This window comes from Trachurus trachurus, assembly GCF_905171665.1.
Source record: "Trachurus trachurus genome assembly, chromosome: 5".
Classification (NCBI taxonomy): domain Eukaryota; kingdom Metazoa; phylum Chordata; class Actinopteri; order Carangiformes; family Carangidae; genus Trachurus; species Trachurus trachurus.
In genome coordinates this window covers 12084774-12093919 of record NC_139896.1, presented here as the reverse complement: position 1 = coordinate 12093919, position 9146 = coordinate 12084774, and positions in this window count along the sequence as shown.

Genomic DNA, 9146 nt, shown 5'->3' with positions numbered 1-9146 from the left:
CATTCTCACCTGATAACCTAAACAGCCTGATTCTTTATAGATTAATGACTTGTCTCCAGCTAATGTATTTTTATCACAAGGTCATGAGTGATGTATTATCAGTTAATGAGAAATACAGAAATGTCTGGTGTGAGAGAGGCGGGAGGAGGTAAACACACACACTGAGAGACACACTCATTTGACCTTTCAGAAAGGTTTTGTCTGGCCTGCGGTAAGTTGTCCTGCAGTGATAAGAATAATGGTTTTGGCGCCACGGCCCGCGGAGACCGACCTCCCATTCCCTCCTGGTAGATAGTTGAGCAGAGAGGTACAGCCTCTCCTATTGTGCCTCCTACATCTATAGCAGACAATGAGGCTTAGTGCTGCCCACTTAAGGGACAGGCGTATGCTCGTATTAAGGACCACTGCAGATCTCTCTGATAGCCGTCACTAGGGGGACTTGAAGGCTGGAGGAAAAAAAAAAGACCCTTTCATCAGATTATTTATAAATCATACAACATAAAACTGTCTTTACAGGCCTGAAAGACAAAGAGGACATTCATGGCCCGATACTGTAGTATACCATTCATCTGTTTGGCTTTTGAGGCGTGTTGGATTTCTCTGTGGAGTGTTGTGCTAAAAGAGCACAGTAGGAGTCAACTGATATTCTTCATTATTTCATTTCATTTTAGGTTGCAGCTTCACTTGAAGCACTGAATGAGTGTAAGAGGGTTCTTGTCGAAATCCTCCCGTCCCTATCTCTGTGATCTCAGTATCTACTCAGTGTTAGGTAGTGGGGGACATCAAACACGCTAAAAAGGAAAAGTGGAGAATGTTAGGCGCAAATGTATTAGTCATGTTTTTAATTGATTTTCTGGAACAGACCAGGGTGGCTTCAAAGCAAATAGCTGTTGAAAGAAACTCAGATTTGTTGCTATTAAGGGAGCGCTGCACTCTTTTTTCACACTTTTTTTTAAGATTCAAGTACCTGCACATATCCAAGCTCAAAGTGGGATTGTGTTAAGACTGATTCCACGGAATGAAATATTTTAGCTGCATTATGCCAGAGTTAACAAATGTTTTAAATCAAGTGTATGCTGTTATAAACTGGACATACGCTGCTTACTAAATTCCGAATGTGACTTGAACTTAAAGTTGCACTAGTCAGTACGGTATGTATATATGAATAATAGATGAAATGCCCAGGTGCAGTGTGAGAGTGGTTGTTGTTTGTAGTGATGAACTCACAGAAAAAGGTCACTCAACTCTGCAGTTCCCCATCTTTCACCTCATAGTTTTGGTTTTGTAGCCCACAAATTTACTGTTACTGGCTGGATATTTCTCTTAGAAGTTGATCAAGAGTAAAACTGACTTTAAAGAAGATTTAATTAATCATGTGACCAGACACAGCTTCAAATGAATGCTAATGTTGCTTCATGTCTGCTGGATGTGTGAACTGCGAAACTGCTCACACTGTAATATCAACTTCATAGAAGCTACTCTCCCCTGACACAAGTGACCATAATACTATCAGTTCATTTAACAAAAAAAGAAAAAGAATAACACAGGTTTAACGATGCAGAGTTGTTAGGTTATTGATGTGAGGCGTGCTAATTATTTTATGCATGTACATAATTTTCCGTTCCTCTCTGCAGTCATGTGTTTCCTTTTGGCTTGTTCCTGGCAACTTTTTTGAACTCTGTTAAATGTTTTCTGTACAGCCTGCGGCACCGGGCATTGATTCGTGTTTTAATACTGTTCCTCGGCTGAAGAAGCAATTACCCTCATAATGACAACATCAGCACTCGCGTCACAACAATTTGTCCCTACGCTCAGTGTACCTGTGCTCCTCAGATGAACATCATGTGCTTTGCAGACTCAACTCGGCCCCTCTGGAGGAAGCAACCTAAAGCCACTTTTGTGTGCTCTGTGATAATAATGGCCCCCAATTACTTTCATTAGTTACTCTGCTGATTGATCGGTACAACGACCTTTATAGTTTCAGATGGCAGGGCTGCAACTGAACAATTACTTTGACTGCATGTTTTCATCTCAGAGTCTCCCTGTTTAGATCAGATGGAGCAGAAAGGCAAAGATCACCCTTTAAACAGCAAGTAAATGCCCGAATGTAGAGTCAGAAAAAAGAAGCAGTGAAACAATTATGAGTATGTGATGGCAGTTGGTAGCTGACCTCAGAGATGGCCTTGATCTCCTCCTAGGGAAAATACGGATGAGTGTTGTCCCTGGTCTCGGGGCCTATAGAGACTAATGGCTGGCCCTGGCCTATCGCTTGCCCCGGGGGGCTTTGGAGTCGAGACAGGATTAGAGAGAAACGGATGAGAGCAACGGATAATGAAGGAGATCTGTCTTAAGTCTAATCATTAGCTTTAGAAGACATAATCTGGGCTGCAGAGAGGGAGAGCGAGAGAAGATAAGAGGTATGTTTCTTGTTGTGATTACACCTTTTATCACGATTGAACATCCAATATGTTCCCATTGTCAGAGGCTCGGCGCGCTGCTTTATTCAGTTAAAGCAAACACCCCATTCATCGATTTACATAAATGTAGTGAAAGTGTACTTCCACTGGACTTGGATAAGGCACCTCATTATTGAGACGAAGTAGTACACCTTTTATCACGCAAATTTAGTGTTGCCTTTTCCTCTGGTCTCTATTCTCTTAAATTAGTCTGTCAGACGTAACAGATATTTCTGCTCCTCTCTAAGTGTATATTTGTAATGCTAATTAGAGCAATTGTGAAGAATCAAATCGAGATGCTGAACACAGCAGCTAAACAATCACCAGGGAGGGATGCACACACTTTTATGCTAATAACAGAAGAGGGAGAAAAGAAAAAGGAGAGGAAAAATAGAAAAGTGGAGAGAAGAAAGGGACTGCAGGTCGGCTCAGTCAGTGAGTGAGGGTGATGGAGAGCGAGAGCTGAGAGCTGAGAGGGAGAGAGATAAAATGAGAGAATGTAAGAGGAGAAGGGGGAGAAAATTAAAAGCTGATTACCTTGTGAGTGAGTCTTTGGTTTCTCTGAGGACCGGGAGGAGGAGCAGGGGGAGGAAGCCTGTTTTTAGTCGTATAGTATTTATAAAGGCCAGTCCACAGGGTAATGAAGACCAGCTAAAAATAACTAGCTGCAGCCATAAACACTGGACACAGCCCGGGCACTGCCTCATGTACAGTAGCTGGACTCATTTACTCACTCAGCCAATATGTCTCTCCCATTCGTGGAAGGTATTTCTGCACTGCGTCAATTTTCTTTCTTCTTTTTTTTTACGATTAAAGTGTGACCATAATCTAAAACCTGATGTTTGTTTGCTCGTTGCACAATATGTTTAGCAGGGCCAATGTGATTCATCGCAGGAAAAAAATACTTACTTGAGAATAATGGGTTTTCATTACAGTCATTATACGGTCGAGTGAAAGTCATGGATATTTCCCAGAAGCCCCCTTTGTCCCCTGATCCTTGCCCTCAGTTTGCTCACATTCCCCTCTTTGTCACTTGGCCCAGCTGAGGTCCCATCACCTTGCTTTGGGCTATGTGAAATTATTACATTGTACTGGGAGATAACAGACAGTGTGTAGCCTTGAGGCAGTTTCTTTCGCTTCACCTCCTTAAAAAAGATATTGCTGTGATAAAGCGAGGCTCCTTCTCTGCTCATGCTAAATCGAAGGGGAAGCCTTGAAGGCAAGGTCTGGTGAGTGGGAGCCAGATGAAAGAAACAAAAGAAAGAACCGGTTGATATGTTTGTGCAGCTTGGTGCGTTTCAAAAAGGAACATTCTCATTAGCATGAGGCTCAGAGAAGGGCCACCAGCTCCATCGGGGGGAAGTTTGCTGCCTTGATGTGAGTTTTCTGCAAAGGGTGGATTGATGAGGAGCCAGATTTAACTGACTTGGCACAGTCTGAAATTAGTGGGTAGCTGCTGATGAGATGGTCAGTCAAAAGGCGAGAAAAACAAACCAGTGTGTGCCCGTTAAACTTTCCTACAATGCTGCCATGTGAACTTATCTAAACGTTGTATAGTTATGAGTCACTCCCATTTGACAATTCGAGGTGTATGGTCCATTCTTCCTCTTGATGTAGCAGGAAGCCTTTTTCAACTTGGACGTCAAGGGTCAAACGGGGACACATCATTTCTTCTAACCTGTTTGCTCAGGTCACCGGGAAAAGAGGAAGACCTTAAAAAAAGGTTAACCATGGCACACCTGGGGATAGCGCACATTGAGACACAGTTGTGCCCCCTAGCTGCAGTAGGCTTAAGAGATTACAAATTCACAAACAAAACCCCACACACACACACACTACACACATCCACGCAGAGAGCAGAAAAGCTCCTGGGCTGAATGGTGGTGTATTAATCACACTGACGCCTGGCACTGCGATCTGTGACCCAGTCTTTTAATTGCATCCGCTCTGCTTTGCTCCCTCTCTCCCTCTTTATCTTGCCTCTTTCCCCTTTCTCATTCCTCAAGCCTCCTCATGCCAGTGCCCATGAGAGAAGGCTAATGCAGAGATAAGAGCAAAGGGCCGGGGATGTGCAAGACCCAAATTCTCTACCAGTAAGTGCCCCGGCCAAAACTCACAGGACAGCAAATGCAGCAGCATATTAACACACACAAGATTCAAGCTGTACTGTAATGTGGAGCGAAGCCTTACTGTGTAATGCGATGATGTGCAAGTGATGTGGTGTGCAGAGAAAAACAAATATCTGTGAGGAAATCTTCATAATCCACTGAAGTACCATGACAACCTTTGAAAAACCTCCCATAGAGCATGTGGCCCACACAACATCCTGTACGTGTGCGGTTACATTACACACAGATCTGCAGCATAAAGACTCTGTGGATCCTGACAAGGCTTGTATGGCTCCAACGCAGAGGGGCCCTCTTTCACTGCCGATCCTCCCTGCGTGCAGGGGCCGGAAGGTGACGGAGTGAAAACAAAGGTGGGATCGGGCGGGGGGGGGGGCGTCGGGGGTCGTGGGCGGATGTCGGCCACCTTGACTTGACAGTGCAGTAACAGTGTGACAAGTTTTCATTCACACACAACAACCGTGTGGTGTTTAAAAAGTGAAACATGAGCTCTGACGCACACAAATGCAGGTTGACAGCACCTTGTCTTCCCACGTACAAACACGCACACACACACTGCTACAGCAACGCAGGGAGTCGATGACACCCATTCCCATTTATGCATTAGCTAGCTGTAATAATCGTATATGCAAAAAGCTTGTGTCACACACTCCCACTCCGATGTCCCTCTTCTCTCTCACTCTTTCTCTTTATGTCTCTCTCTCTCTCTCTCTGGCTCCCTTGCACGCAAAAGCACACATAGCAACACACACATACACTTGAGTCGCAGTGGTTTCCTTTTGTGAGAGCGAGCTGTCAGAGGGAACTGTGTGGGCTTTTGTTAAAACAGAAGTGCAGAGGCAGAGAAATTCATTTCCAACTGCGGCAAAAAAAAAAAAAAAAAAAAATCCTTTTCAGGAAAGTCACATTGTACCTGCAGTGTTTTAAAAACAGCAGCATGTAAATTGAATTAGTTATAAGCATTCCTGTGGGGACACAGTGGGCTGGATTTCAGGAGTTTCAAGGGATGTGGATATTCAGCACAGGGTGCGTCAGGTTTGGCTACACGGTTACAAGATGCTGCGCTTCATAGTAGTGATAAATCAAGACATCAGAAAATAGTTTTCACATCTTTCCGTGCCAATCACAACCATTCTGCTGCAGCTAATTCACCGCCCAGTGAAAGCTGGAAACTTTTTCTTATCTTCTCTTGTAGTTGGGAAGAATATTACTGAACTGAAATGTCTCTGGAAGCTGAACTTGAAGGTTTTTAGCTGTTGTAATGTAACTGCCTGGTGAAAACATAGCACCTTCAGTCTTCTTTCATGTTTAAACCTGCAGTGTAGGATTACATGCACCGTCATGAATCATTTTAGTTCATCAAAAATCTTTTCCCCAAAGAGAACACTTAAACTGAATACAAGACTGTTTCTCTCAGGTCATGAAAAGCTCACATTTTTTTTCACAGAACCTGGTTTATTTTTTTTATTTTTTTTTTATTCATTGTTATCAGCAGTGGATTTATTATGTGAAATTCAAAGGTCTTATTTCTTAGTCTATTATTGAAGCTTTAGTATTTTGTTTAACAGAACAACATCTGATTAAGTTCAAGTGGGATGCTAAATTAATTCATCTTATTGTGAGTGACACTGAATAGCACCGTTCTCAAAAACAAATGCTTGAATAAATAAGCTGCCACAATTTCATTGATTTTTAAGTAAAGTAAAGTATGCCTTTATTCATCCCACGACGGGGAAATTCACGAGTTCACCTACTATTCTTAATAGTGTCGAGTGAAACACAGTCGTTCAACATATTCATTGTGGACTTAACTTCTGAATATTAGCTCACTAATCATATTAAAAAGAGCAGATAGTAATGATCAGTCATATGCTTATGTATCAGCATTGCAGTGCAGCATTAAGCAGTCACAGTGTCTTACGTACAATATGTTGTGTATTTTCGCAATGCACGGTTACTTGTCAGTGTGCTCCGTGCTGCTGTCTATCACATCCTCAGCCTGGCAAAAATACTGTTATTTGCAAATTGAGTGGGTGGCGTTGATTTTCCTGTTGGCTTGAGGAAAGCAGTGGGGTACCAGAGGGAATGTTTATTTAGCACTGTGCCACAACTGCGATGAGCACCACCTTAACAAAAGCAGCTCCATATGCTCGGTCTGGACCTTTTTACCAGCTCCACTCGCAGCAAGTCATCACAGTGACGCTAACACCTAAGTTTTTTTAATTTCTTTTCATGTATGCTCTAGTTTGTCTATATTTAACTGTTTTAGCTGATGTCACAAACTTCATTCATAAATCCACCAAATCACAGGGGAAAAAAGTATTTTACAGCTCATTAAAAACCGATCAAATCAGGAGGAGAGGCAGTAAATACAAGGTGAGACATTCAGAGTAAAAGCAAGAATTGTGAAAAAGAACGCTCCAGTAAGAGAGGCATTAAAGGTGAAAGAATTATCTGAATAAAATCTGATGTAAAATCACTTCTAAAACCAGCAACTGTGAAAATGTTAAAATCACACTGACTTGAACCTGACCCTTTTTTTGTGATGTCTTTTTTTCTGCCTCTTGTGGCTCCTTTGTGTCATTCTCTCAGCTCGCTTTAACAGTGGTAATAACTGACCCACCGGGGTGCCCATTTTTATGTCTGGCAGGGCTGGCGGCTCAGACTTGGCTGCCCCGGTTTGCATGGGAGAGAGAGAGAGAGTGCCTGAGTCTGAAGGGAATACAAGAGGAAGAGGGGGAGAGGAGGATAGATGAGGGCAGGGGCGGAGGAGGAGGAGGAGGAGGAGGAGGAGGAGGGGGTTAAACAGGGAGAAATAAGGACAGTGAGAGAAAGAGGATGGGGAGCTGTGACACTGGAGAACAGTGGAGTGGAGGAGACAGGGAGGCGATGGTGACAGGAAGAGGAGAGGGGAGGCGTGCATGGTCGACAGGTGAATGTGGTGTGGGCGGATGCAGAGGGATGAGGGAGGCATGCTCCATGTGGATGCACAAAGCAGCCAGTGCAGAGTTACAGGACTACCTGCCATCTGCATTATGCACATGTAATGTCTCTACACAAGGGCTGCGTTGGCCTCCTCTGGGGTATTGTCGAGGCTCTACAAGCAGGATGAGACAAAGAGCATAAGCGTGTCACTGCGTGTGTACTGTATGTGTGTGTGTGTGTGTGTGTGGAGGGCTCGGTGGTCGGTGGTCACGGCTGCTTGCCCGCTCTGTTTTAGGCGCGTCTGTGCTGCGCTCGCTGCTCTGTTGGACAGCGTGTTCTCTGCTGTACGAGTCCAGAGAAGAGCAGCGGAGCAGAATGACACCAGCCTGAGCAGCCTGCCAAACACCGCTGTGGATGGCAAGACGCACTAAAATATACAGGACACACACTGACGCACACAGACACACACAACAGAACACACAAAGTTGCCTGCACACTCGCATACACTCAAATAAGCTTACAGTACAAAGGGGCAGACCAACACACATACACAAAGGTCCACACAAACTACACGATAGACAAAGAACAGAGTACATATAGGCTACAAACATACACACACACACACACACACACTCACACACACTTGACTGAGTGGTTTAGTATTCTTGATAGCTTCACTCTTTCATACACCTACAGTACGGAGGAATAGGGCAATTGATTCAGTAGATATTTTAGTCTGTTTCTGTTAAAAGCTAAGCACAATATCGTTCCTGTTTTTATACAGTGTCTGATCTGCTGACCTTGAAGCAGCACCGTCCACTATAATGCATTACCCACATCTGTGCACTTTCATCTATATAACATACTGTAGTACTATACAAAGATTTCCTTGCATTTCCTGTAGTTCATTCTTCAATGTATCCATTCACATTAAGTTTTTGTTAAAAGTAATATGTTGAAAAACTACACATTCAAGCTTCAGGCTGCACTGACCGAGTGACACTCTTCACCCAGAGAGACGTACGATGAGCAAACAAGGCCACCCGGTGGCAGGAAATCATGACATCTCCTTTTAGACATTTTATTGTTCTTCCAATCAGACTAAAAGAGTTCATTTTGATGGACAGTCTTTGGGGAAGTCCCTGTCCCTCCCCGAAATGCGACTCTGACTGTGACCCAGTTGAAAATAACAATATATTCATTATGTCCAGTGACAAACCATCAATTCATATTACAGTAACTTTCACAGTTATAAAAGATGGCAAATGAATGGAGCTGCTTGTCCAGTAAGTGTCTGACAGCAAAGTCTGGTGCCGTCATGTTAGTATCCGATTTTATCTTCAGATCTGAACATCTGTGGAAAAAAAAGTGCACTGACAAATGGACATAGAAGATACAAAGGGTCAGGTAGTGTTACATGTGTACATGTGGTGCATGTACAGCTCCCACATAGCCAGAGGCAGACCTACACTCAGTCCGGTCTGCCGCCTGATGCAGTTAAGCCCAGTGGTAGCATTGATTGAACCTGTGGTAAAATATGTATGGTTTTTTTTAAATATTATTATTAAGTTGTTGAAGGACTCACTGACCAGGAGGCCTTCATCTCAGAAAAACCCTGAAGCTACTTCTGTGTTAATTT